The 27,325-nt window shown below is 34.7% G+C and overlaps 2 long non-coding RNA genes across 4 annotated transcripts in view; one reads left to right on the top strand and one right to left on the bottom strand.

Annotated features, from left to right (window-relative positions):
* Window positions 1-2,537, bottom strand: part of LOC146396955 (uncharacterized) — a 263,099-nt gene extending 260,562 nt beyond the window's left edge. The window contains exon 1 of the long non-coding RNA XR_014827594.1: window positions 2,216-2,537. This is a non-coding gene — a long non-coding RNA (uncharacterized LOC146396955). The remainder of the gene's footprint in view (window positions 1-2,215) is intronic.
* The window catches only part of LOC146396954 (uncharacterized), a 545,736-nt gene that overhangs the window by 457,853 nt on the left and 60,558 nt on the right, over window positions 1-27,325 (top strand). For 2 of the 3 annotated variants that reach the window (XR_014827593.1, XR_014827587.1), the window contains 2 exons: window positions 22,528-22,878; window positions 23,284-24,030. The exons of the other annotated variant lie outside the window; for it this stretch is intronic. This is a non-coding gene — a long non-coding RNA (uncharacterized LOC146396954). Of the gene's footprint in view, window positions 1-22,527; window positions 22,879-23,283; window positions 24,031-27,325 lie in introns of those variants that run through there. 3 annotated transcript variants of the gene reach the window in all.

Raw genomic sequence — 27,325 nt, 5'->3', positions numbered from 1 at the left:
AAGTTAAGTGATTTTTAACAGCTATTCACTTTTGTAGTCATAAAAATAAAGTTCAGAGTCCAGGCTTGCTGATTTGCAACCTGGTATATTCCTACCACTGCATTGCTTTGCATACTCCCTGTCTTTAAAATTTGTAACAATAACACCCAAAAAAACCTAATGTTTAGCAAGCTCTTACTGGCTTCCAGGTGATTTGTTACATGTTTTGCACATATTTTCTCATTTAATCTTCTTTTCTTTCTTTTTAGGGCCACACACTGGGCATATGGAAGTTCCCAGGCTAGGCGTCCAATCTGAGCTGTAGCTGCTGGTCACAGCCACAGCCACAGCCACAGCAATGCCAGATCTGAGTTGCACCTATCTGCTACCTACATCACAGCACACAGCAACACCAGATCCTTTACCCACTGAGCAAGACCAAGGATCAAACCCGAGTCCTCATGGATACTAGTCAGATTCGTTACCACTGAGCCATGACAGGAACTCCAAGCCCTCATTTAATTTTGACAGCAACTGCGGGGTAAAGGTAAAATTACCATCTGCATTTTATAAATTAAAAGATTTAATGAATGGTCCATCCAATGTTACAAGTCTAGTAAATGTTGTTTAATTTACATTTAGAGGTTTCTAGAGGTATCCTTTAAACCTATGTCTATAATCGCATTGTCATAATTTCTCAAGTACATTTATTCATATCCTAATCAATTGTAGCCTGACATGAACAACATATCCATTATTGGAACAAAGCTTATTTCTTTTCAGAAGAGTTTTGCCTTCACCGCTAAGTAACACAATGTTGTGCATTTTGATTCTTTTAAGGTCCTACACAATGTGAAGAACAGAAAATCAAAATTAATGGAAACTATCTCTGCTAAGTGGTTTTTTAATGAACCCATTGATCCGTATTCCCAGGCACAGAAATTCTCTTCAGTGTCACTTACACAAGGTCTTTGTGATTCTAGCAGATAGTCATGATTGTTTCAAAAGGCATCGATTCACATTTTATTTTACTTGGCTTCAAAACACAAATAAATTCTTCAAAAGTCATAAGTACAGCCAACATCTGCTAATGCTGGATTCATCTTCTCTGGAATGTCTTTTCATATACATTTAAAACTCAAAGAAAACAAGCCATAGAACCATCAGATTAGGAAGGATGCAATAACTCATCTGTATTAGTAGGCGACATAATGTTGAATCACAGCTGTAATGCTGGAAGTGATTCACAAGGAATCTTTTCTGAATATTAAGAAACACAGTCAAGTGGCCTAGGCCTAAAAATTAGAAGAAGATGGTGTTCTTATCCTTGGTGTTGGTACTGAGTCTTCTCCCTTAATACAAGCTGTTTATCGTGTTCTACCTGGTAATCTCATGAATAATTCAATTATACACCAACTTTTCATATGTCAAACCATGGTCACATTTGTTGCCCTTGTTTTATGTATTTTCACAGATACCAAAAAGGCAAGCTAAAATGTTTGCCATATGCAATATTTTAGAATTTCACATAAAATTTAATTTACATGAAATACATTAAAAATGCTACTATGGCACTAATAATGGCCACAGTAGAGTATAACTAGGAAAGGAGCTGGAGAAAATTAGGCAGGAAAAAAACCATAGACTCATAGCAAAGTCAGTCTCCTCTATGGTGCCAGAATCCCCTACATAGCTCCTGTTTCAATATTTTCAGCCAGCTGAAGGCTTCCAGCTCATTCAACTATTGAAAGACAGTTAATCGCTAAAGAAATCTTTAACAATTTTTGATCTCAAACAAAACCACAAAAATTTCCTGTACCTCTTTACAGAAATAGATTGCACATGTGCAACTAGGAAGAGAAACAAGAGTGTCAGCAAATTCCTACTTAATGTGTTCCTTTGTTTACAAATCACATACATTCTACTTTTCTGTTCCTATAAAGGGATAGGAAGGAACCTACATTTCAATGTCCCAACTAGACAAAACCCTAGAGCCCTTTGAAATTCTTGGATTGTATGAATATCTGAATTTTGCTATCTGTTTTCTTCCAAAACATAGGAATATTTTCATGAATGGAAGTATAGCTATTCACTTGAGGTAAAGAAACCAAAGCATAAAAAGACCATGACATATTGTCAACTCACTATACATAGCAATTGTGGAGTCAAGAAGATGACTCCAAGTGAAGCAAAGAAAGAGACCATGTTCAAAGTTGGTAAGGAAAACTATACTCACTTGCAGAAATGCTGCCCAAAGAAACGTTTCTGCCGTGTTGTACAGGATTTCTTTGTAAACAATTGGCACATCCTATCCAAATGCGATGATAAGTGTTATGATGATTCTCAGCTGCTGTAATGTAGTAAAAGGAAGAAAGAAAACTTCAGTTTTCTCTTCTTGATCCTCTTGTTAACGAGGGACTCCCATTTCTGTGCACGTTTTGACTGACAACATACCGCTGCAAGATTTCAAGAGGAGGGAGTCAGTTCTTTTCTTGTCATCCTCTCAGTGCTAAATAAGGCACAGATTTCTTTTCTCCAAAGGTACAATCTGATGTGTCTCTATTTAGAAACCAGGGCAGCATTAAGCCCAATGTTTACTTCCTTGATATTAATGGCAAATGCATGAAATTGCTTGTGACAAAATTAAACTTACTCTCCCCTGCTGCTATTGCTTATATGACAAACAGTGTTAGTTTAATAGAGTGAATTCTGTTCTCAACAAAAAGAACATCTCAAAAAACTGAATGTTTTTGTCTAATAAAGCCACATTGATACCTAAAGGCCTCCCATCTCTTACCATCATGGAGATGATTAGATACTTGGCATTTGGGGTTCCCCTGTTATACAGAGAGGGTAACTGGAAAAACTGGATTTTTTATTATTAGAAAATTCATCAAATCTAAATTTAATAAAAATTTTAATATATCCAAGCTATAAAAATCGATTTTGACAATTACCTTTTTTAACCTGAATTTTCAAATCTTTTTCACCTTTAATGTGTTGATGTGGTAGATTATAATTATTTATTTTTTAATGTTCAACAAGCCTTGCATCCCTAGAATAAATCCCACTTGTATGTGCTATATGATTCTTTTCATACATTGTTGGATTCAAAATAGTAATATTTTTTGAGGATTACTATATCTATGTATGGGAGTTATAGGCATGTAGTTTTACTTTCTTCTAACAGGTGGTTTCTTTTTTCTTTTATTTATTTATTTATTTATTTTGTTTGGTTTGGTTTACACAATGAAATGCTAACCTCATAAGATGAATTAGAAAATCATCCCTCTGATCCTATTTTACTGAAGATATTATGGAGAAGTGGTAGCATTGTTTCTTAAATACATGATAAAACTCTTCAATGAAATTATCTGGACCCTGCGCTTTGTAAGATTATTAATTATCAGTTAAATTTCTGTAATATAAATAGGTCCATTCAAGTTATCAATTTCTCCTTGTGTGAGTTTCCTTAGTTTGTAGCTTTCAAGTAGTTGGTCTTTGTGTCTAATTTATAAGCTTTGCATAGGGATTTTTATAATGTATACTTTTATTACCTTTTTAATGCTCATGAGAAAAATAATAATAAACACTTTTCAAATTTCAGTGGTGTTGCCAGTAGTTTGACCTCTGGTAATAGCTTTATGTACTAGATTTTAATATCCTTGAGCCTGGATAGTCTTCTGAAATATCCTTGAGCCTGGACAAGTCTTTTGAAAACAAACATGCTTTACCTGCACAGAAATGATCACTTTGGAAAGATGGTAAGTGTTCTTGAAGTGGTTTTTGTGAGAGTGATACAAATGGTGAGAAATTGAATTGTTCCCTCATGTTATAATATTAAAATTTTGTACTTAATTTATCAAGTTATGTTCATGCCTTGATTTTAAATATGTGTATCTATCAGTGAACATTGTGATAACTGAAAACCATTATTTAATCTGTCTTCTCTCTCTTTTATTCTTTCATCTAGCCTGATTAGAGGCTAATTAATTTCATTTATCTTTTCAAAGGTGCTTTTAGTTTGGTTGATTTTCTTTGTTTTTCTGTTTTAGATTTCACTGATTTCTGCTCAATTTATATTATTTTTTCTATGCTAACTTTATGCTTAAATTGCTCTTCTTTCTCTAGTATCCTAAGGCAAATAGGTTGTTAGTCTGAGACTGTTGATTTTATGTCTTTCGCTGTTTCCAATAAATTCATTTGAAAATATAAATTTCCCTCTGAACGTGACTTTACAAATTTTGATAAATTGTATTTTTATTTTCATTAAATTTAAAAAAGTTTAATCTCCTAAGCCTACTCTATTGTAACTGGGTTATTTAGAGATATTCTATTAAATTCCCAATGATTTTCCAACTCTTTCTATTTTGATTTTTAGTTTAATTTCATTATAATCCCAGATATATTCTGAATGATTCCTATTTTTAAATCTGTCAATATGTATTTTAAGGACAAAGAATGTGTTGTATCTTTGCCAATATTCCACATATGTTTGAGAGGAATATTATCTGTTGTTGTTAGATGTAAAGTAGATCAAACTGATTAATAATGCTGTTCAGGTCAACTCTAATCCTACTGATTTTCAGACTGCTTGGTGTATCAGTTACTGAAAGGGTGTGTTGAAGTGTCCAAATATAATAGTAAATTTATATTTTTTCCTTCTGTTCTAAAATTTCTGCCTTATGCATTTTGACATTCTGTTGTTGGCTGTATACATGTTAAGTACAGATTCTTGGAGAACAGACACTTTTATCACTATGTAGTGTCCCTCTTCATTTTTGGTAAGTTTCCTGTTCTAAAGTCTTATTTTCTGAAATTAGCTATTACAGCTTTCTTTTTGAGTAGTGTTAACATAGTATATATTTCTCCATTCAGTACTTTTAATCTACCATGTCTTTATATTAAAAATGGGTTTCCTGTAGACAACACATAGTTGGGTCTAGTTTTTTGTTTCACTCTAACAATTTCTATCTTAACTGGTGAATTTATATCATTCACATTTTAAGTGATTATTTAATTCGATTAATATCTACTTTTTATCTTTTTTATTTATGGCACATGTTGCTCCTTTTTTTTCCTCTTCCTTCCCCTTTCTCTGCCTTCTCTACTTTTAATTAAACTTTTATGTAATTCCCATTTATTTTCCATGTAACCATATCAATTATTCTTTAGAATTTTGTTCAGTGTTTGCTGTAGAGTTGCAATATACATTTTTTTTTTGTCTTTTTTGGGGCCATACCCATGACATATGGAGGTTCCCAGGCTAGGGGTCAAATTGGCGCTGTGGCTGCTGGCCTACGCCATAGCAATGAGGGATGCGAGCTACATCTGCAACCTACACCACACCTCACGGCAATGCCAGATCCTTAACCACCTAGTGAGGCCAGGGATGGAACCCACGTCCTCATGGACATTAGTAGGGTTTGTTAATCATTAAGCCACAATGGGAACTCCATGGCAATATACATTTATAACTAATCTAAGTTCATATTAAATATTATTATACTACTTGTAGTAATTTATAACACAGTATTTCCTATTCCTTTCTCCTTTGTCTTATGGCATTGGTATCATTTATTTCACTTATCTATATGCTAAAATTATCCAATATATTATTACTGTTATTACTTTAAACAGTTATCTTGTATATCAATTCTAAAATATAAAATATTATACTTTATTTTCATTTATTCCTTCTCTGATGTTCTACCTTTATTTATAGAGATCTAATTTTCTTTTTACTTTTTTTTTTAGGGCTACACCCACATGGCGTATGGAAGTTCCCAGGCTAGGGATCGAACCTGAGAGGTACAGCTGCCAGCCTATGCCACAGTTAGAGCAACGTGGGATTGAGCTGTGTCTGCAACCTACACCACAGCTCATGGCAATACTGAATCCCTGACCCATTGAGTGAGACCAGGGATGGAAACCTCATCCTCATGGATACTAGTCTGATTCATCTCTTCTGCACCACAGTGGGAACTCCTGAGATCTAATTTTCTGACCTATATCACCTTACTTCTTTCTGAAGAACTTATTTTAATATTTATTGCAGGGTAGGTTTCCTGACACAAAATTCCCTCAGTTGTTCATCTGAGAAAAATTTTATATCCCTCCTTTCTTTCCAATTTTCAGTGTCTTTGTGTATGTGTTATGTAAAAATGTTCAGGATTTTTTTATTTCAGTGATTTTATTTCCAGAATTCCAAAAGAATTTATTTTAATTTCCCTTTTCTTCATTCCCTCTTCTTTTTAAATTTGTTGTTCTTTTTTCTTCATCTTTTTTTAAACAGCATCTTGCTCTTTCTTTATATTTGTCATTTTATTTTTATCCCTTAAACCATTAAAAAAATATTTATTCCTTCATATTTTCTGCAGGTTATTTCTTCTAGATTTTGCTAGTGTTAACGTCACGATTATTGTGACAAGGCCAACCTACTGTGGGCACACTGATAGTCAGGGCTGGTCCCCAGCACAGCTGGCTGCAAGGCCCTACCTTGTGAGATTGTTGCAGGTATGCTGGTGGGCAGGGCAGGCTCCTGGTGCTTCCGGTTATGATGCTTGGCAGTGGGCAAGTGCTGTGAGTTGTCTGGTGGGTAGGGCAGTCTCCCCAGGTGGCTGATTCTGTGACTCAGCAGAGCCCTCCTGCTTCAGGCTTGCTGGTGGGCAGGAAAGCCCCTGGTGCTAATAGGCTAGAGAAAGGATTCCAAAATGATGCTTTTTGGTGCCAGTGTAATAGGGGTAGAACAGAATTCTCCAAAATGGCTGCCACCAGAGTCTCCATCCTCCGGAGGAGTTCTAGCTGACTCTTGCCTCTTTGTGAATCTATCTCTAAGATCAGAAAGTGACCCAAGGCCCTTTCAAACTACCTCTGTGCTAGGATTCAGAGAATGGAGATTTTGGGCACACACTTTGCAAGCAGAGTCTCTGTTTCCCATAGCCCTCTGGCTCTCTCTGAACGTAAGGCCCACTGTTTTGCAAGGCTAGACTTTCTGGGGGCTCCTCTTCTTAGCACAGAACCCTCAGGCTAAGGAGCTCGATATGGAGCTTGGATTCCTCACTCCTTGGGGCCTTCTCTTTAGAAGGTTGTTCACCTTGGTGTGAGTCGTGACTAGAAGGTATCTACACCCCTTTTACCATATTATTGTGCCTTCTTTATATCTTTAGTCGTGGGAAATCTTTTCTGCTAGTTTTCAGGTTGTTCTCATACATAGTTTCTCTGCAAGTAGTCGTAATTTTGGTGTGCCCATGACAGGAGGTGAGCTCAGGGTCTTCCTGCTTTACCATCTTGATTCCAGGCCCTCCTGTTTTCAGTTTATTTAAGTAAAGGATTATCTCTTTCTAGGAAGCTGCTCTATTCAGAGTCCCCAATAAGGAATAAATATTACCATTTTATTGGTGCTACATTATGTTAATTAACAACTATTCTTATATACCTTTAGAATAGAGATGGTATTAAATATGTTGATAGCAAACCTCCAGATAATGACTGAATTCAAAGGTTAACAAATGTATTCTTCTTTTAAAATAATCCATAAAGCATTCTTTTTATTAATTGTTTAAGCATTCTCATTAATCTGATTTAGTGAAATTTTGCCATGCACTGTTTCTCTACTTACTCAGAGGTATAGCTTTTGGCAACATGTTAACCAGGAGAGAAGAAGTGCAATACTTATACAAATAGCTACCTATCATCATTGATTACTTCTTTATATCATACACTGAGTTTAGCACTTTAAATGTATTGCATAGATTAATTCTCTCACAAACTCTATGACTCTGTTTCTGGTATATCATCATTTTATAAAGACTGAGGCTAAGCAACTTGCCTAATGTCACTACCTTATAAGAGACAGAGCTAGTATTCAAATTAAACTCTGACTTCTGAGTGGAAGTATTAAACAATGCATTCTGCGGATGCGAGATTTGAATGCAAAGAATAAGGAAAAAGTGCATAGCACTCCTTTTTGGATCAGTAAATATGAGTGTTGGAAAAATATCTGCATTTAATTAATGTCTAGTAAATATATGTAGGAGGAAGGAATTGAAAATGGGTGGCATGAGAAAGCCTTGGAAGTAATGGATATGTTCATTATTCTGAACATGGTGATGATTTCATATGTTAAACTAATCAAATTACATACTTTAAATATGTGCAGTTTGTTGTATGTATTTCACACTTCCATAAAACTTCTTAAAACTGTTTTTTTCAAATAGTTTAACATCCCCATTATAAGATTTTTTTGTATTGAAGTAGTCTTAACCTGAAGAATACTTGTCCTGATTGTGTTCAACTTTACCTGAGCCTTGTGCTCCGAGAAAACAGTGAAATGTTATGAAATCCTCTCACCCTTTTGTTTCCCCTACCTTTTTGTGTTCTGTGAAACAGCCAACATCGAAGGGCCACACTGTCTTGCCTGTTCTAAGAAAATATCATCCCCTTCATTCCTCATGACTCCCTTAAGACTCACGGATGAATCGCTTTTCTACCTGCCTCTAAAAATCTTCCTTTCCTTTTCTCTGAGATGTTTTTCATTAATGAACACTCTCCTCATTTCAATAGCCTGAATAAAATCACCTTAATGGTCCAGTGAATTCTGTCTTTCTCAGTATCCAGAGAAGTTCATAGTGAATTAAATACACCATGTGTAATTCTGATCTAATACTATGTCTGGAAGGAGGCAGGTACTGACTTTGCTTCAGGAGACAGTAATGTCAGGGCTCTGATCCATAGTCAGTTGTTTACATGTCCTTGTGAACTCTGTAGAGGTCAATCTCCTCTTGCCATTCTTTTTCTCATTCATCTTTTCTCACAGGGCCTATGCACTATATTGAGGGGAAAAGTGAGAACAAGATTGTAAAACTCCATCTATCTAATGTTCTCTGTTTTATGTGGATGAGGTGGAGGAAAAAGCCAAATGGTTGACCATTATTTGTGCTAGTTTTGTGGCCTTCATATCTGTAAGTCATTAAGTCCAACTACCAAGGGGACAGACTCAGACATGTTATTTTTAGGAAGAGAACTAAAATGGCAAGGAGATGAGAGTAATAACTCCTTGTTTGCAGCCTAATCTATTAAGCTGAATTGAGATCCTCTTGTACAAGAGGCATCATTTCAGGTCGAAATAGTCTCCAGTGTCCTTTTAGGAAAAGAATACAGTGCATCTCTTTTTTAAAAATTCATCTCCGGTCTTTTTTCTATGGCAAGAGTAAATTTCCTGGAACAATCCATGTATAGTCTGACATTAATTTGGTTTGAAGCTTCTACTCACAAATAGGCATAAAGATATTTTATTTACTGCTATGAGACAAGAATATTAGTGTTATAAAATGTTACCTCCAATAAAACTACATTGTCTTATCCTAATAATCAATAGCTTATTCCAAAGACAACCAACAGTAATTACTGCAGCTCTAAGCATCCCTTTCAATTCTGTGCTGAAGTTGACCCTGATTTAGAATTGACATATAACTATGAAAAAACCATGCTTAGCAGGGTGAATCCAAAATCAGAGCCTCCTTCCTAAGCCCACTTCTTGTAATGAAATATAGACTAACATAAGAAATTCTAGATTACAATCCAAGCTGTAAACAATTAGAAGTGAAAGATAGGAGTCACTGAAGGCCATCACTTCAATCAGTAGTCTTTTTAATGTGCTCTTGGGATAAACAATCAATCAGAAATAACTGATTGATAAATAACTGATTTAATAAATGTATGTATTAAAATGAGATGATTTGGCATAAGTACAAATACTACTAATAGCTGCCCATAATGCAGAATAGGAATGACGAATATTTACAAAAACTATGTAAGTTGTTTTATTAAATAATGAGCAATTTTGTAAATAATTACAGAACTACTGCAAAGCTTTATAACATACTGGGTGTAAGAGTTTTAAACTTAAAATTAAACCCACAGTAAATCGCCCTGCTTTCACATACTTTCTTACTCCAAGGCACTGTAGATTCTGCTGTAGAAAAAGAAAAACTAATAATTTGGCCTGCTTTGAATATCTCTAAGCCTAACATCTATCAATGATAGACAAATAAATATGCAAATAAATTCAAAGGAAATAGAATAAAAATATTTTTATCCTGATATGTAATAAAAAGCAAGATAGTAATAAGAAACAATAGCAATTATCATGCCAACAAAAATCACAAATACAGGGTCACCCAATTGGTTCCAAACTAACAAAGCCTGAAATATGTCATATAAACCTGGACTTCTGCAGAAACAAGCCCTGGTTCTGGCTCTTCTGATGTCTAGAAAGATTTGATATGACCTTTGTGAATGTGATTCTCATGTGGCTATCACTGTTTTCTATTATAAACAAATGAATTGATGACATTGGCAACTTTTGGATTTTTCTCTTTAAATTCTTGTATTTTTAATTTGGCCAGCCAGTCCATCTGAAGGCTGACTCACACTCTTTACAAGTAAACTTTTAAGAAAAATTTCAATGTTTTAACAAACATTTAAAGAAACTAAATATTTCTGTCTCTAAGTTGATCTTTGATACTTTGATGAGCAAAAGCTCCTTCCTCTTTCACGCTTAGCCATTCTCTTTCTCTGAACATCCCTGATATTTCTTATATAGAGAACAGTGCAGTGGTTATGAGACAAAGCTATCAAACCAGACTGCCTGAGTTTGAATCGTACCTCCGACACTTAACGGGTACTGACCCAAACTATTAATAACAATGTCAGATAAAATGTACTTAACAATTACTACTTCATTTAATTTTTATAACTCTATGAATAGATGGGTACTCTCATTATTCCCACTGATATGTAAGAATGGAATTCCCATCTACAAATGAGGCCCAAATGGCCTGAAATCACTCAGTTAGTAAGCAGCCAACTAAGGATTTGACTCAGATTTATCAGATTTCAAATCTATGTCCTTAACCAGCCTTTATGTATTAATAAAGGAGAAGTAGAAATCATAAATCTGGGAGTTCCCGTCGTGGCGCAGTGGTTAACGAATCCGACTAGGAACCATGAGGTTGCGGGTTCGGTCCCTGCCCTTGCTCAGTGGGTTAACGATCCGGCGTTGCCGTGAGCTGTGGTGTAGGTTGCAGACGCGGCTCGGATCCTGCGTTGCTGTGGCTCTGGCGTAGGCCGGTGGCTACAGCTCCGATTCAACCCCTAGCCTGGGAACCTCCATATGCCGCGGGAGCGGCCCAAGAAATAGCAACAACAACAACAACAAAAAGACAAAAAGACAAAAGACAAAAAAAAAAAAAAAAGAAATCATAAATCTGCCTGAATGAGAAGACAATATACAAGTTGTCCCAGGTGCATGCGGAGAGCAGTGGTTATGTACAGTCAACTTTGTTTTTTTGAGAAACAGAGATTTCTATGTTTACTTGTTCAATACAGATCAACTCTGAAGGTTGGGTGTTAAATACTGAATTTAGGCCTTTGGTAACAAGGATAGAATATACCTTTGAAGAAAAACATGTTTTCCTTAATTGTGCTTTTCTGAAATTTTCCTGAGTATTTTATAAAACATACTCTAAATATCAGGGCAATTGTGTAATTAATTTCCCAGAGGTAAATTATTGACCGAAAAGTGTTGCTCTGTAGAACTTGGCCTAATAACAAGATTCTTGCTGGAATATCCTTTCAGTTGTCTTATTATTATGGCAAAGTTATTAACTGCAGCCCCTTCTAGCTTCTGATATTTTCCTTTGCTCCAAGCAATGTATGATGTTCTATGAGACCAGCTGATAAGTAATGGCTGATGTCAGAATCAGGTCTTCCAAAGGGAATTAAGCAAGGAGGAGCAGGAGACAGGGCCTTTTCCCCATCTCATCACTACTTTATTATTCTTCTGTGAAAATTCTTGTTGCTCACCAATGTTTCTGTCCTCTTAACCCCACTCTTCCCCTCCGTGGAATAGAAGAAATTCTCACAATTTTTCCCCAACTAAGTCATCTCTGAACTAAACACCCACAGTGCTTTGTATATTTTATGTACAAAAATATAAAAATGAGAAAATAAAGATTTTTCTCTGTCTTCCAACACTTAAGATTGATCTTTTATGTTCCATACATCTTAGCAATCAGAAATCTGTGGATTTCAAAAGACTTAAAGACTAGTTAGCAGATAACTGACTCCAGATATACCAATTTTATATCACAAAGAAAAGAAAAACAGACTCCGGATATACTGATTTTATATCACGAAGATGGACCCAAGTTCTAAGTTTAAGCAGTAGAGCTGGGTCTTGAGAAAGAAGAGGGGAAAGAGATGACAGTAGGGCCATGAGACCCTTGGCTGAGGAGGCCAGGCTTGGGCTGGGTAATCTATAGCAGTGGTCATACTTTCAAACTATGTTTTACTGAATATTAGAAACTAGAGTAGGTTGACAGTGCCATATTTATGGACACTGTTCAGTCCTCTAGGTTACTATTAGCATAATCTTTGCCCTGAATTCTCTGAAGTCTAGTCACATTTAAAGGACACACGTGCATAAAGAACTGTGACAGAAGTCTGCACCTTCTCATTTCATATCAAATTGATCTCAGGGTATTATCTGGTAGATTCAATAGTAAGCACCTCAGAAAACAAGAGTTGTTTTGTTTTGTTTTGTTTTTTAATTTCCTCTTACTTTGACAATTTTTTTTTTTTTGGTTGGATTCCTAGGGTTTAGGGTGGTGCCTGATGTTTTGATCACAAAAGTGGGAGAAGCCATTGCTGGTTCAAAAGACTGAAGAGTCTAAGTCTGAGCTATAGACTGATTGAATATAGGTTAGCCCCACAGGATTAGCAAGAAGATTGTCTATATGCTATATTGTATAAGATCTTGTCCAGGTCCAGTAATTCTGAAGTAAAAATATTACTGACCTGATTCATAAAGACATTTAATTATTTCTTGCTCATAATAGGTTGGCCATAAAGTTTTTATTTTGAGTTGACTTTATCAAATTGCAATCACCAAGTAGACAGTTGCTTCCAGGCTTAAGCAAAATGATTCAAAAATTTAACGAGAAATATAAATTCAAAATTAGAAATGCCAATATTCATAGAATTTTTGAGTTTAAAGAGGTTAAGAGGACATTTAGTCCAACCCATTTATTTTATACATACACACTAAATGAAGGTCTCAGATCTATTGAATCTCTGTCTTTTGAATCTACACTTGACAATTTCTTTATGTAAATAATCTCCTCTAACACATTTGAAAACTGCTACTGTAGTACTATATTCCTTTATTCTCAAAAATATTTCAGTCTTACTAGCAATGAAAATTTGCCCTTGAGGTAGAAAATGTATTTTAATACAATAATAAGCAGCTGGGTACCAGTCTAGCTTATTAATAAGTAAGTCATCTCAATAAATCTTTGTCCACACTTTCTGATTTATCAACTTGTTTATTTTGCTAGCAGTATAGAACAGTGAAGACAAAGAAGGAATACAATACATATTCAAAACCTACAGTCTCCTGAAATACCTTTCTCAGATGATGGCATTAGAAGAATAGATTATACAATGTAGAAATAATTGTGTTGTATAGTAAATAATCTAGTTTGGATTAATTTTACATATAATTTTCCTTAATTGTGAAAGTATAGGAAAGCTTTATTAGTAAAATATGGTAATGTCAGTGGTGAAATAGAGAAGATAAGTACTCTGGCTTAGCAAGCTATCACTTCTGGAATCCTGCAGAACTCAACTGCAGTTATGAATGACATGCTTTACTAATGTGCTTCCAATAGATGATTATTTTTGATATAGCTAATATAATCATTGAAAGATAAACCATAAATTAGAAGAAATTGTTTTGTCTGTCAGTTTATCATTATTATCACCTCCCTTTGCTTGGATATAATATATATGCTATTACTTGTTAAACGGGGAAGTCTTTGGAAATAAACATTTATAAATTAATTACTAGAACAATTAAAGTAAATGAGTGACTAGAAACCCTTACAGTACCAGCACAGTCATTCTTGAGAAATTGCTAAGAAAGTTAATTTCACATATATGCCAAGGTGTAATAAAATAAGCAGGTTACGTTATAATACAAAAAAATCCATAATAACAAAAACTTCTTACAAAGCATTTGCCTCATCAACTTCATCTTTGACATAACAAGTTGTTTCTTATAATCATTAAAGTACAAAAGTACATCAGGCAAAATTAGATTATCTTAATTGATTATTGTCAATAAATTCAATACTGGAAGTCTAATTCCTGTTCAGAAACAATTTTATATTGACAGGTAACTCATTTGGAAAGGAAAACAAGGCTATAAAGAGATAGAACCAAATAGATGATATTTTTTTAAAAATTTTACTTTGCTGATAATCACTGTGATTTACTGTAGTTTATTTAAAAACTTCAATGATTGAAAAATTTCATCTGGGAAAATCACTTCTTACAGAATGAATCTCTTTCTCTCTCTCTTTCCATCCTCCCTTCCTTGCCCCCCAGCTCAAAAAAAAAGTGGAAAGAGAAAGAAAAGCTAATATTTATTGTTATGAAATTTTCCTGCTAACACTTCATAACATTGGGAAAATTGGTTCTGTGACCGACTGTTCTACTGAATTATCCACTGGTAACATGTTTGCTGTCAATGAATGAATGAATGGGTATTAAGTTTCTCAAACATATGTTGTTTACTGGGTGGCATTCTACTCTAAAGATATTTCCTTTTCACATATTTGTTTACTTATTTATTATATTCACAATGGATTTGTGTATTTTTAATTTATCCAGTGTTATATATTGTGATACTGTCATTTTTTAATGCCCAAATTGACCTAGATTTGGCCAATATGACCCATTTCAAGGTGACATATTTCTGATAGGTCCCCATCATATTTTGAGCATGTTCTTAATTTGTCCCACAAGATATTCCAAGTTCACTTTTTTTTTTTTTTGGTCTTTTTTTGCCATTTCTTGTTCCGCTCCCACGGCATATGGAGGTTCCCAGGCTAGGGGTCTAATCGGAGCCGTAGCCACCAGCCTACGCCAGAGCCACAGAAACGCGGGATCCTAGCCGCGTCTGCAACCTACACTACAGCTCACGGCAACGCCGTATCCTTAACCCACTGAGCAAAGGCAGGGACTGAACCCGCAACCTCATGGTTTCTAGTCGGATTTGTTAACCACTGCGCCACGACAAGAACTCCTCCAAGTTCACTTTTAAAGTTCAGACATTTCTCCAATGAGACCTGATTCCATTTGGTAGAGGATTGGGAAACTAAGATCTGGGAACTACTTGTTCTTCTTAACCAACTCTAAAATGAAAATGACTACATCTGTTCTACCATACCTTTTCTACCACTATGGCATCCTCCAACTTGTCCTTCTTGCTTTTTTTTTTCACTCTGTATCAATCCAATTATTCTTAAAAGAGCCTGACCAATCTTTTTAAAAATTGTATCAGATCATTTCATTCATCTTTTTACACTCTCCAAGGTCTTCATTTTGCATTTTAAATTAAAAAAGAAAAAGGAAACAAGCAAGCTAACTAGCTATCATGCAAAATCCTACCTGAGCTGCCCATTTCCTGCCTCTTTGACTTTTATCTTGTATCACCCCTCCCCTACAATAACTGCATTCCAAGCATAATGACCTTCCTTCTTTTGTTCAAACACTCTAGGTTCATTCCTGCCTCCACAGCCTTTGCCCTTGCTTCTTCCTCTGCCTGGACTTATGTTTGTCAATTTTTCTCCAAGTCAGCCTTTCTCATTATTCAGGTCTTAGCTTGAAAGTCAGCTCTTCAGAGAAGCCTTCCCATACCACGTTTTTTTTTTTTTGGTTTTTTTTTTTTTTTTTTACCCTGAGGTAATATCCCTCCCACCCACACACACACACACACACACACACACACACACACACACACATGCACTTTTATTTCTCATGAATTTAGATACATTCTTAAGGAAATATCAGCAAATTTAATCCAATAATATATAAAAGGAGTATGCACCATGGCCAAGTAGGATTTATTTCATGTACACAAGTTTGAGTCAACATTTGAAAACCGACGTACTTTATTAAATCAACAGACTAAAAGAGAAAAACCATAACATATCAATCAATGCTGAAAAAAAATTGACAAATCCAACACCCACTCACAATAAAAACTCTTAGCAAATGAGGAATAGAGGACTTCCTCAACTTGATAAAGAGTATCTAAAAAACAAACAAACAAAAAACTACAGTTAACATAAATAACTGTGAAAGATAATGTTTTCTCTGTAAGATTGAGCCTAGGGCAAGGACTTCTATCACCACTCTTATTTAACATGGTCTTGAATGCTAGCCACTAAAACAAGGAAAGAAAAAAGAAAGACAGATGTGAAAGGGAAAAAAATAAAGTTGTCTCTACTTTCAGATTAAATGATTGTCGAAGTAGAAAATCCTAAGTAATCTATAAAAAAGTTCATAGAATTAATGAGTTCAGCAAAGTGACAGGTATAAGATCAACACACAAAAATCAATCACATTCCTATATTAACAATGAACATGTGGGCTGAAGTCACTGAAGGATGTAAGAGAAGCTTTGAATAAATTGAAATATCTTGAACATAATGACAATATTAGAAAGATGGCAGTTCTTCCTAAATGTATCTAGAAATGCAATTTCAATAAAAATCGCAACATTTCTCATAAAAAGTGTATAGGTACAGTAATAGCCAAGACAGCTTTCAAGTTGTGATATGATAAATTATAAAAATGCAGAGAAAATAATATTTGAATAAAGTTAGATAAATATAACTATGGAAGATGCTAGACAGTTTAGATGAATGTGGACATGTATAGCTACATTTATGATTTTAATGTATGATTGAGTTTCAATTCAGTAGATAAAAGATGAACAGCTAAATAGATATTGAGAAAATTGACCCTCAACCCATAAGCATACATTGGAAATTGATTAAGAATTGTGTGCGTGTGTGTGTTACACACATTTACCACTAGAGCGTTTATGCATTTGCACAAGGAAGTGGAAAATCATTACATGGTTATTTATAATAATGAAAACTCAGAAACAAACTAATTGGCCATCAAAGCTAGAATCATGAAATAATTATAGCATTTCCAAATATGAAATGCTATTCAGTAGATAAAAGAATAAAGTACTTACATGAAAAAAATCTCAGAGGCATATTGTTGAGAATAGAAAGTAAGTTATAGAAAATATTCAGTAAAAAATAACTACTTTTTTTATTTCTTTAAAAGAGCCAAACACAACACATTGCTATCAAAAACAGAGTAACTTTCAGAAAGATTACCTACCCTCTGTTTCATGATCCCTGAGTTCAACTGTAACTTCTCAGAGACCCTTCCATCCATGATTTTTTTCCTTACAAAACGTGTTTCATTATAACCTAGAAAATGTCAGTTCTTCCACATTTGAATCACTTCTTCTGAGGGAGCTCCTTTGAAAGATGTAAGGGTAGACATTCAATCATCATGGTCCCCTTGAATGACAGAAAAGAGGCATAGGAACAGTTTCTACAATGTTAGCAGCTCTTTTAAAATACTGTCTGGGTATGTCCTCCCTGTAAGACTGAAATTAAACAATAAATGTTCCCTAACATATTTAAGAAAACAAATACACACACACACCACACCCATATTTGGAGAGAGAGATGACAACTATAGCTTCAGGTCAGGATAAAAATAATTTATTTTCTAAGTATATCCCTTAATGTGACATTTGTCCAAAGAGTCAGTTATATATGCACTAAAGAATTATTGGCAATTTTTATCACATTTTTCCCCATGTTAGTACCTTACACGTAGGAAGTTTTCATTCATTCACTTGTTCAAACATTTATTGACCAATTCCTATGTGCCAGTCTGTAACATCCTGGGAATACAGACATGATAATAACATGGCCCCTGTCCACAAAAGACACAAAATTTTAATAGGTAACAAGTAGGATAATTTAAATATGAAATGCTTCATAGGGTGTGATATCTACAAAGTACCATTCTACCTAAAGGAAGATGAGGGAACCTCAGAATGAAAGAGTCTACTGAACTGATCAAGAAATAATTTTTTCAACTTTATACTATTAAACTTATTAAATTGTTGCTATCCTATGAAAGTATCTGTATTCAGAGGAAACAATTATTTTGGATAATCTTGTCAGTACAGGTTAGGGAAAATCCCACGAACAAAAGTGAACTGCTTCCAACTCTTAAGAGTCAAGTACAATTTTAGAAGGCCAGCTCTTGTCTTCTAAGGCAGAAGCATTGTTACTGCTAGAAGTTGTCTATGGTATATCATTTCAGGAATGACAGGTAGCTCTCTTTTCATATATCCTAAAATACCTCCCTCAGCCACTTCACTATTGTCTAAAACAATATGAATCAATTTATTCCTTCATTCATCCCTAATTTCTGTCCCATTAACGTGAAAATATTTTTGGAGAGGAAGTGGATTATCATTACTCTAGCATGGAGATATTTTGCTGTTTCCTGAGAAAAGCTTTAAATAGCAAAATAAAGGGGAAATGAGTTCCCTAGATACCAAAGGGACTAAAAGGCCACCACTGAGTGTGACAGGAAACAGAGAGAGAAGTTCTGCAATATGTGCAGAACACAAATTCTCTTGTTTCATTATTTTACCATTCTACTAATTTCTTCTTTAAACTCCTTTGAACTTACCGCAATGCTAACCATCTGCCTTATTCCCTCCACATTTCTGAATTCCCACGCATCCCCTCAAGAAAACATGAAAAATTCTATTTAAGCTCTATGAAGTTCTTCTAACAATCTCAGTTCTTCTGTTGATATCAGTCACTGAGAGGTCAAAACAAAATGATTCACAGACACCACAGATCAAAGTAAGCACAATGTATATTGTCTGCTTGTGCTCATGAGTACACTTCTGAGCACTGTCCCACAATATAGTAGTGAGCATTTGAGGCTCAAATAAGACACTTTATGTGCAATACAACGTACATCACCAGCATGACTTGGAAGTCTTATATCTAGTCCTATAAATCCTTGGACTTTGTTTAGGAGTCAAAAATTCTCTTTTTACATCATAGAATTCTCTAGTGCCATGAAATTTGCAGCAATCCTCCTAGACTCATATCCAAGAGGTTGATATCCAAAGTCCCCTTTAGAGATAAACAATGTACGAACACATTCATTTACTCAAAATACACTTTCTTTATGCCAGGAAAAGCACTTAGCAATGGAGATAAAGTGATGACTGAAAATATAATCCCAGCCTTTGAGGATCTCAAAACACTCTAACTTAAAAGGAATGGATAGGACTTTGTTTTCAAACAAGGTGCTATTGACTTGCTGGAAAGGAAAGTATTCACATGGCCAGATAATTTGTGCTTCCAAAAAAATGACAAATATTCCTTGCCAAAATTCTCAATAGAAAACATTATCAGCAATGTGTTTTCCCTTAAATAGTCCTCTCTATAAAACTCCTCTGGTAGCAGGTGTATCTGAATTATAAAGCAGTGATGGTTTCCATTCTCCAAACTACAAGTAAGTAGTATCTTCAAATCAGCCACTGGAATCCATGGTCAAACCAGACTGTTAGACACATTTTAAACTTGAACACCAAGAATTGATCAGCCTAATGAAGAATACAGTCACCGGTACAGCTCTAGCTCCCAAGAAAAGTCTAATCATAATGCATGCTTGCTCATATTCCAAACATTCAAGCAATAATTCATCAGTATTTTCTAATAAAAAAAAAGAATATAGAAACCAGAAAGCTTTGTTTTACACTATCCAAATTATCCAAGCTGAAAGATCGAATTTCTTCATTCCACATCCTAAGAATTTTTTTTTTTTCCTTGTCTTTTTGCCTTTTCTAGGGCTGCTCTTGTGGCGTATGGAGGTTCCCAGGCTAGGGGTCGAATCAGAGCTGTAGCCACTGGCCTACGCCAGAGCCACAGCAACGTGGGATCCGAGCTGCGTCTGCAACCTAGACCACAGCTCTCGGCAACGCCGGATCCTCAACCCACTGAGCAAGGGCAGGGACCGAACCCGCAACCTCATGGTTCCTAGTCGGATTCGTTAACTACTGCGCCATGACGGGAACTCCAAGAAGTTTTCTAATATTTTTTAGTTGTGAGATAAGGAAATTGTTTAGTAACCTTTGTTAATTAAGCCAAACTAGGTATATATGGGAAATAAGATTGCTAGTTGCTGGAGGCCAGCTCTGGCAGCCAGGGAATATATATCCCGATCAGAGATGGACAGCATAGGCGAAAGAACAGAGACAGCCTCTTTGTCCCTTCTTTCAGGGTGCCGGACTGCTCAAATTTTATTGGCATAAGTGGTTGATTATATAGACAGTTTTCCACTACAGATTACATCATAGTGTTAAAAGTACATTGGTTAACTATTAGGCTTTGTTTTTTGATAACATGGTACAGCAGCAATACGTCATGCTTTAAAATCTTTAGTCTAACTAAATTTAGTAAGAACAATTCAAGGACAAACAGGAACAGCATAATCATGTGGGAAAGAGGAGACCCAGCACAAACCATCTCATGGCCAGCCAATTCCCACAAGCTGAAGAAGTTACAAACACAAAAAATCCTGTATTTAGACTAGTATCTGTCTTCAAAGTGTCCTTGGCAGGGAGACAGTGTGAGAAAATACAAATCAACTTAGCTAGCTACTGTTAAAAGTTTCTAAACTCAAGGACAAAACTCACAGCTGGGTTTCTTTTGATCAAGAATAATATATGTCTAACTTCTTTGGACCTCATTAAAATCCTAACTCTAAAGTTTACTATATAACTAGTTAATAGATAAACACTATGTTTTAACTAAGTTGGATTTAAATAGGGAAAAGTCCTTCAGGATAAAATTCTTATTATATTATTGCTGTAACTTTGTTAAATCACAAATCACCACAGGAAAATAGGAATGGGAAATAAAAATAATAAGCAAATAATCAGGAAAGACTGAGCAAAACTGAATAACAAATAAAACAACAGGAAAGACTAGGTCACCCGAGAAGCAATCCATGTTTTCCAGTGCAAACATGGAAATTGTTTTCCCAGGAAAGCCCCAATTCTTCCCCAACATGATAGCCGTGTAACCTGAGGCCTGTCCTTGGCTTGTACCATTCAGGCAGGCTTTTATCCTGACTAGAGGCCCACCTTTGGCATGTACGGTTCAGGTGAGCTCCCTTCCTTGGTTAGGAACCTGCCTTCAGGTTTTTCTGCCATTAGACATGGTCCTTTTTTTGAGTCCTTACATCCCCTCGGCTCCCCGCAGCTAGTTAAGATGTAGGCAAATCAAGAAAGACCTTGAGAGTCAGGATAAGTAGTTTGTAAATGATTATCTCACCAGTGGGGAGTTAGGTCTTCTGAACAAACAAGATACTTCATATCATTATTATGAAGTGTACACTGTTGACATGTAAAATGAGTTGGAGACTGGACAAGGAGTCTGGATAGGGGTAATTTCCTGCATGAAAATTAGGTGGTATTTTAAATGAAATAGAAAATAAAGCTAGACTATAAGATTCCTTTCAAAGAAATACAATGTATTTGAATTTCTCTACTTTTTGGCATCTTAAATTTTAAGAGTATAATTTTTAATCCCAGTTGACTATGATTAGGATATTACTTATATGTAAAATTGAGCTGATAATAGCTACTAGCTCACAGAATTATTGTGATGATTGAATGGTATAATGCATTAAATATAGTATTAGCAGAATATCTGATACATAACAAGGACTCTATCAAAAATGATTTTTTCAAGATTACTATATTATTATTATTATAAACAACAAAAATGAAAGAAAATTGTATTTTTCCTTTTGAATACATTCTTCCTTTTGTGTTTACCAGGTTCTTTTAATGTTTCAAATGAAAGCCTAAATAAATGGATTTTAGCATAAAACATCACTGGATGAAATAGCAATTGGGGTACTGTGGAGATAAGAAACTTACTTTTCACTTTTTTAATTTTTAAAAATATATTACCTATTTATGGGAAACAAACATGTTTAAAATAAGACAGAAACAATAATTTGTAGTCAACTAAGATAGCAATTACCAAATGACAGATAAAAGTTTATTCAAAAGTGAGTATAATAATTATGAGTTAACTTCATTGAAGTGCCTACTATATGCCTGCTACTGTTTTGAGCTATTTCATGTGTATATTAATTAATTATGAGTTTAGATTCACTAGTCTCCTGAAGCACAAGGATGATATTATTAGTACTCCAAGTTATTGAGGAAGTACAAAGAGGTTTACCTAGTTCCCTCCGGTTTACTCCACTTATGCGTAGTAGAACTAAGAAATAAACCCAGATGATGTTGCTTAATGTATGTATGTACTTATGAATATATCACTTAAGAAAACAAAATTTTAAAGCAAGTTCTGTATGATCATAATTGGCTCTGCCAGACTCAATATGGGGGCAGAGGTTTGAGGGAGGAAATACTATTTCCATATTTGATAAATCTAATTCTATGGTCCAGTGACTGGACACATCTGAACAACCTGTTGATAACCAAGGCTTTAACTAGATGACATGAATAAAACTTTTTTTGTTTGTTTGTTTTAGGAAAGAAGAATATAAATTAAATAATAAAAATCTCTGTAGTGTAAACACTTTGAGACTAGTAAATTGTCCTCAATATCCAAATTTAAATGTCTGCATAAAGAGAAAATCAATGAATCTTTTTCTAATTCTCTCAAAATATTGAGATATCTTAAGCTCTGTCTGTTTTGCACCTGCCAAATGAATTATTGAATATATAAGGGTGAAGCTAAGCCAGAGCTATTGAAATTGGTTGCAACTGGATAGATGACCTTCACTGCTGAAAACTCCTGCAAATGGCAACATCACTCAAAGTTTGCAAGACTCTGCTGTGAAAACAATACAAAGTGGCTTGCATTAGAATGTCTGCCTCAGGTGAGAAGTCCATTTAGGAGCTTTGTGAAACTTCTGAGTGTTATTGGGTCCAGGGCTTTGAGATTTAACAAGACTTGAGTTTGAAAGGTGTGCAGTCTGAAGTGGCTTTTGCCAATTTGTTCCTTGAAAATTCACATTATAAAAAACAACCGTTCCATTTTATTTATTTATTTTTTTTGTTCTTTGATAGTTACCCAATTTTACATTTATCTGTTATCATAAGCAAACTCTAAGACAAAGTAAACATCATATTTGTGTGAAACTGCCTAACCCTAACTCTGTGATCTTTGGCAGGATTCGGAAAGCATTAAGGAGTTTAGGCTATATCTATAGTACACTGTAGCAATTCTAAGTCCCTAGGAAGCCTTTATGATTCATTTTTATACATTGTATTTTCAAATCAAGGGATCAAAAGACACATTATTTTGCTGAAGATCTGGTAATCTGTGAGTTCACTTACTACAAGCCATGAATATACACTTACAAGAGGAACTGAAAGCTACTTATTTCTGAAAGCTAGGTGAGTTATGAATGGATACAAAAAGCTGCATGTTGCCAAGAGTTTACTTAAGAACCTATTTCATTAATCTATTGTTAAATCTCGGTGACATTTAATAACATAGCAAAGTTCCCACTAAGCACATGAACTTTGGGAATTCTAAAAATCTTTAGAAAGGCTTCTTATCAATATGTTTTGAGGCTTTTATGGGTTTAACTGCTGTTGCTTTTATTTTTAGTTATAAATTACTATTAATTTAGCACCGTCATTCTCAATGTAATTTCTAGCAGTTGTTTTGCTTAATTTCACAATTTATAATGATATGTATTTATATAAACATAGTCATTTCTGTCTTTTTTAGTCAAAGGGAATGTGAATATTTGAGTCTTTCTTTTAATCTATAGATTGAGAAACTGAGGATCTCAGGAGTTGTAACTTGCCAAAACATAAGTATTTTGATTTCTAAGCCATTTTTTCATGAAAACATTACCATGTAATTATAACCAAAATAAGCAATCTATTCCAACTGGCCAAAGTCAAAATTTAGACTTTGGAAAAACCATGTACAGGATTTAGTAATTCAGCACTAATATTAGTGCTTTATTTTTTATGACAAATAAAAGCTATTGTATGACTAGAATATTTTTAAAAGACTTTATTATGAACTGTTACTATTTATTTTATCAAATAAGTGGTTCCCTGTATGATTTTCTGATCAACTTATTGCACCTTTTGAAACATCCAATGCTGGTATTTTACTTAAATTTGCTGTAATTCTTCCTTGGCATTAAAAAAAAAAAAAGATACAAGAGAAATTGATTAAACAATCAATGGAATGGAAATGCTAAGTGCTCCTAACATAAAATTCTGATCGAAAGATTCAGAATTTAGATGTTTTATTATCGATTTTTTTTTTTTTTTTTTGCTTTCTATGTCTTTTACTAAAGAAATACTAGTTATAGAGTTTCTGGTGTATTTCAAATCATGACAATTTATTCAGACAACTTTGGTACATTTACTACATATATAGGCTTTTGATTCATCTTGAGTGCCTACCAGCTCAATCGAACAGCTCAAAACTGACTACTCACTGAGCCACTGCATCTAATGCAACCATTCTCAAAATTGGTACTTTTAAAAGATGGTATTAAAGCTTGTTCTTTTGTGAATACCCCTAATTTTAAAAATATATACATATACAGGCTCATTCATACATAGGGAAACTATCTCTGAATGGTGAAATTATAGCTCATTACTTACTATTTTTCTTAAACTTTTCTATTACTTTTTAAAAATAGAGAAATAAAAATATTCCCATTTTGAATGCATGCATATTTAGGAGCCCCCAAGTTATTATCTTTACATGCGCAAGAGTCAGAGATGACCGCAGAGAAAATCACTGAATTAGTAAATATTTAGTCAGAATATTATTTTTATTTCGTAAAGCTCTAAAGAATCCAGAGTCTTTCCTTGTTAGAAGTTAGCTGCTTCACGCAGGGAAGTCTAGCCCTGGCCAGACATCTTATGCCAAATGTCTAATATTATTTTATTTTCCTCTGCTGGTACTGCTCATAGTATTATGTTTATACCAAAAAGTCTACTTTCCCCCTTCTCCACCACATTCTATATTGCAAGAAGCTGACAGGAATTGGTTCAGAAGACTCTGGCTTCTTCTTGGGTTTAGCCAATAGAAACGATTGAAGAGAGGGAGAAGAGTAAGAATCTCTTCAGTAAGAATCTTCCCTGTCAGCAGCATTAACATGGGCTAGCTGCATCCCTAAGCGAAGAACATAGCTCTATAATGATGCTTTCTCCAAGAACCTCCCTATTTCCTAGATTTAACTGTTTCCATTTATCCCATAACCAGCCTACAGGTAGTCATGTCGCTCTCCTCCCTTGTTAACTACCATGTTTCCCTTGTGTTTCTTCCACATCTTTGTACAGAATAACCTTTATTTTGCCTTATATTTTTCATTGTTTTCTTTATTTTACTTTTTATTGTTTCCACCTATTTGTGCAGAGTCCATTTATTAAACTCTCACTCAATTTGAATGTGCACTTTGTGTCTGGGCAGCTCCCTGGATAATATAAATACCTTTCTTTTCTTCTTTGTTATAGATTTTTTATGTTTTTCAAAAATTATTTATGATATCTCATGATTTTTTAATCTAATTTGTTTCAAAAACCTTAATTGAAGGTGCAATATGTTTGATGCTGAGCTAAATCCTGAGAATGCAAAGATGGACTTTGCTATGAATGAACTTAAGTAGTAGAAAAATATACATAAAAGGTGTGACAATATAATTTATCATCTATATTGGGACACTTTTGAGTAAGAGTGAATCACTGTTAATAATTATACTAGAACACTGACCTAAATTATAACTATCTTGTGTGAACCAAAAATAAATAAATCATTGTTATACACTGTAATGAACACTTCAACTAAAGCATGAAGAGATTTACTGAATGTTATCTATATGATTGGAATTGGAAGATACAGAAATGAAATATTTGCCTTTTAAAAGTATAGAGTCCAATATAGATTGTGGAATCAAAAACATAATTTCAAGCAATGCTATATGTGTTTACAGATAAATAGCCATTCCAATAGGCTAGAAAACTAAGAGGAAAATAGTATTTATGGCTACCTGGCCACTGATTCTGTTTTCTTCCAATGAGAAATGATGCACCATGATCATGAATGTTATAAACATTCTTAAAATCTGAAGCAAATGGATTGCCAGAATAAGTTATTTGGAAATAGAGGTGTAAACCCCAAGGAAAAATAGACAGTGGCATGGTGGAAATCAAGGTTTGCAGATTTGGCAATATCCTACCTTGTTTGGTGTCCCCAGCAGTTACTTGGCTAACTGGCCTAGAATAAGTTCATCTTAGATGAGATCTTGCACAGGCAATTGGCCTGACAGTGTTCTCTGCTGAGGAATAAGGATATATATGTAAATATTTCAATACACTCAACTGTTCACTTACAAAGTAGTATAATTTGGAAGACAAATTGATAACTCTGGAAAGTTAATTAGTCATCAGTCTGGTAATTACATGGAGCATAGTTCCTAAGTTGATAACAGGGGTAGAGGTTTTAGAGATTTTATTAACTTGTAACAGAGTCCAGGCTATTCAGTTTCCCTTAATGGTCATTTTATAGCTTCTATAAAAAGAAAAAGTGGTCAATAAGTAATTATTTCCAATTTTCCTAAAAAACAAATTCACTAAGGACCAGTGTTTTATGTGTTTAGAGGCTTTCATCTCATATTATACCATATCCATCAATTTTACCTGAAACTTATGAAGTATGTACATGGAGATTGGACCATATTTTTATTATTTATTTATTTATTTATTTATTTATTTCTGTCTTTTTAGGGCCCCACCCGCAGCTTGTGGAAGTTCCCAGGCTAGGGGTCTAATTGTACTCTAGCTGCCAGGCTACACCAGAACCACAGCAATGACAGATCCGAGCCACATCTGCGACCCACACCCCAGCTCACGGCAATGCTGGATTAACCCACTGAGCAAGGCCAGAGATGGAACCCACAACCTCATGGTTCCCAGTCAGATTCATTTCTGCTGCACCATGACTGGAACTCCAGATTTGACCATATTTTTAGATAGATATTTTTTCTTTTAACCAGGTAATTTTTAGGACTTAATGACCATAGTCAATAATTCATATACATGAATAGAAATTACTCTCAGTAAAAATGGCAATGGGAGATTATCAACCACATTTTGCCCCTGAACCGGCAAACCAGTCAGGAAAGAGGAGTCTGAGAAGGTTCTGTTCTTCACACCAAAATATCTGGACCTGAACTCTGAGGAGGAATGACCTAAAACTGAACTAGTGATTTGACTTAAATTTAATTCTTGTTCCATTTTGAGGGGAAAGAATAAAAAAAAAAAAAAAATCCCCTCTCAGCTCTTTGT

This window comes from Sus scrofa, chromosome 14, assembly GCF_054392235.1.
Source record: "Sus scrofa isolate SSC_HxYL_T2T_F1_AM1 chromosome 14, Sscrofa_HxYL_maternal_Yorkshire_Landrace_v2.0, whole genome shotgun sequence".
In the NCBI taxonomy this organism is placed as follows: domain Eukaryota; kingdom Metazoa; phylum Chordata; class Mammalia; order Artiodactyla; family Suidae; genus Sus; species Sus scrofa.
The sequence above is the reverse complement of the archived record's forward strand: the minus strand, read 5'-3'. Positions and strand labels throughout refer to the sequence as shown.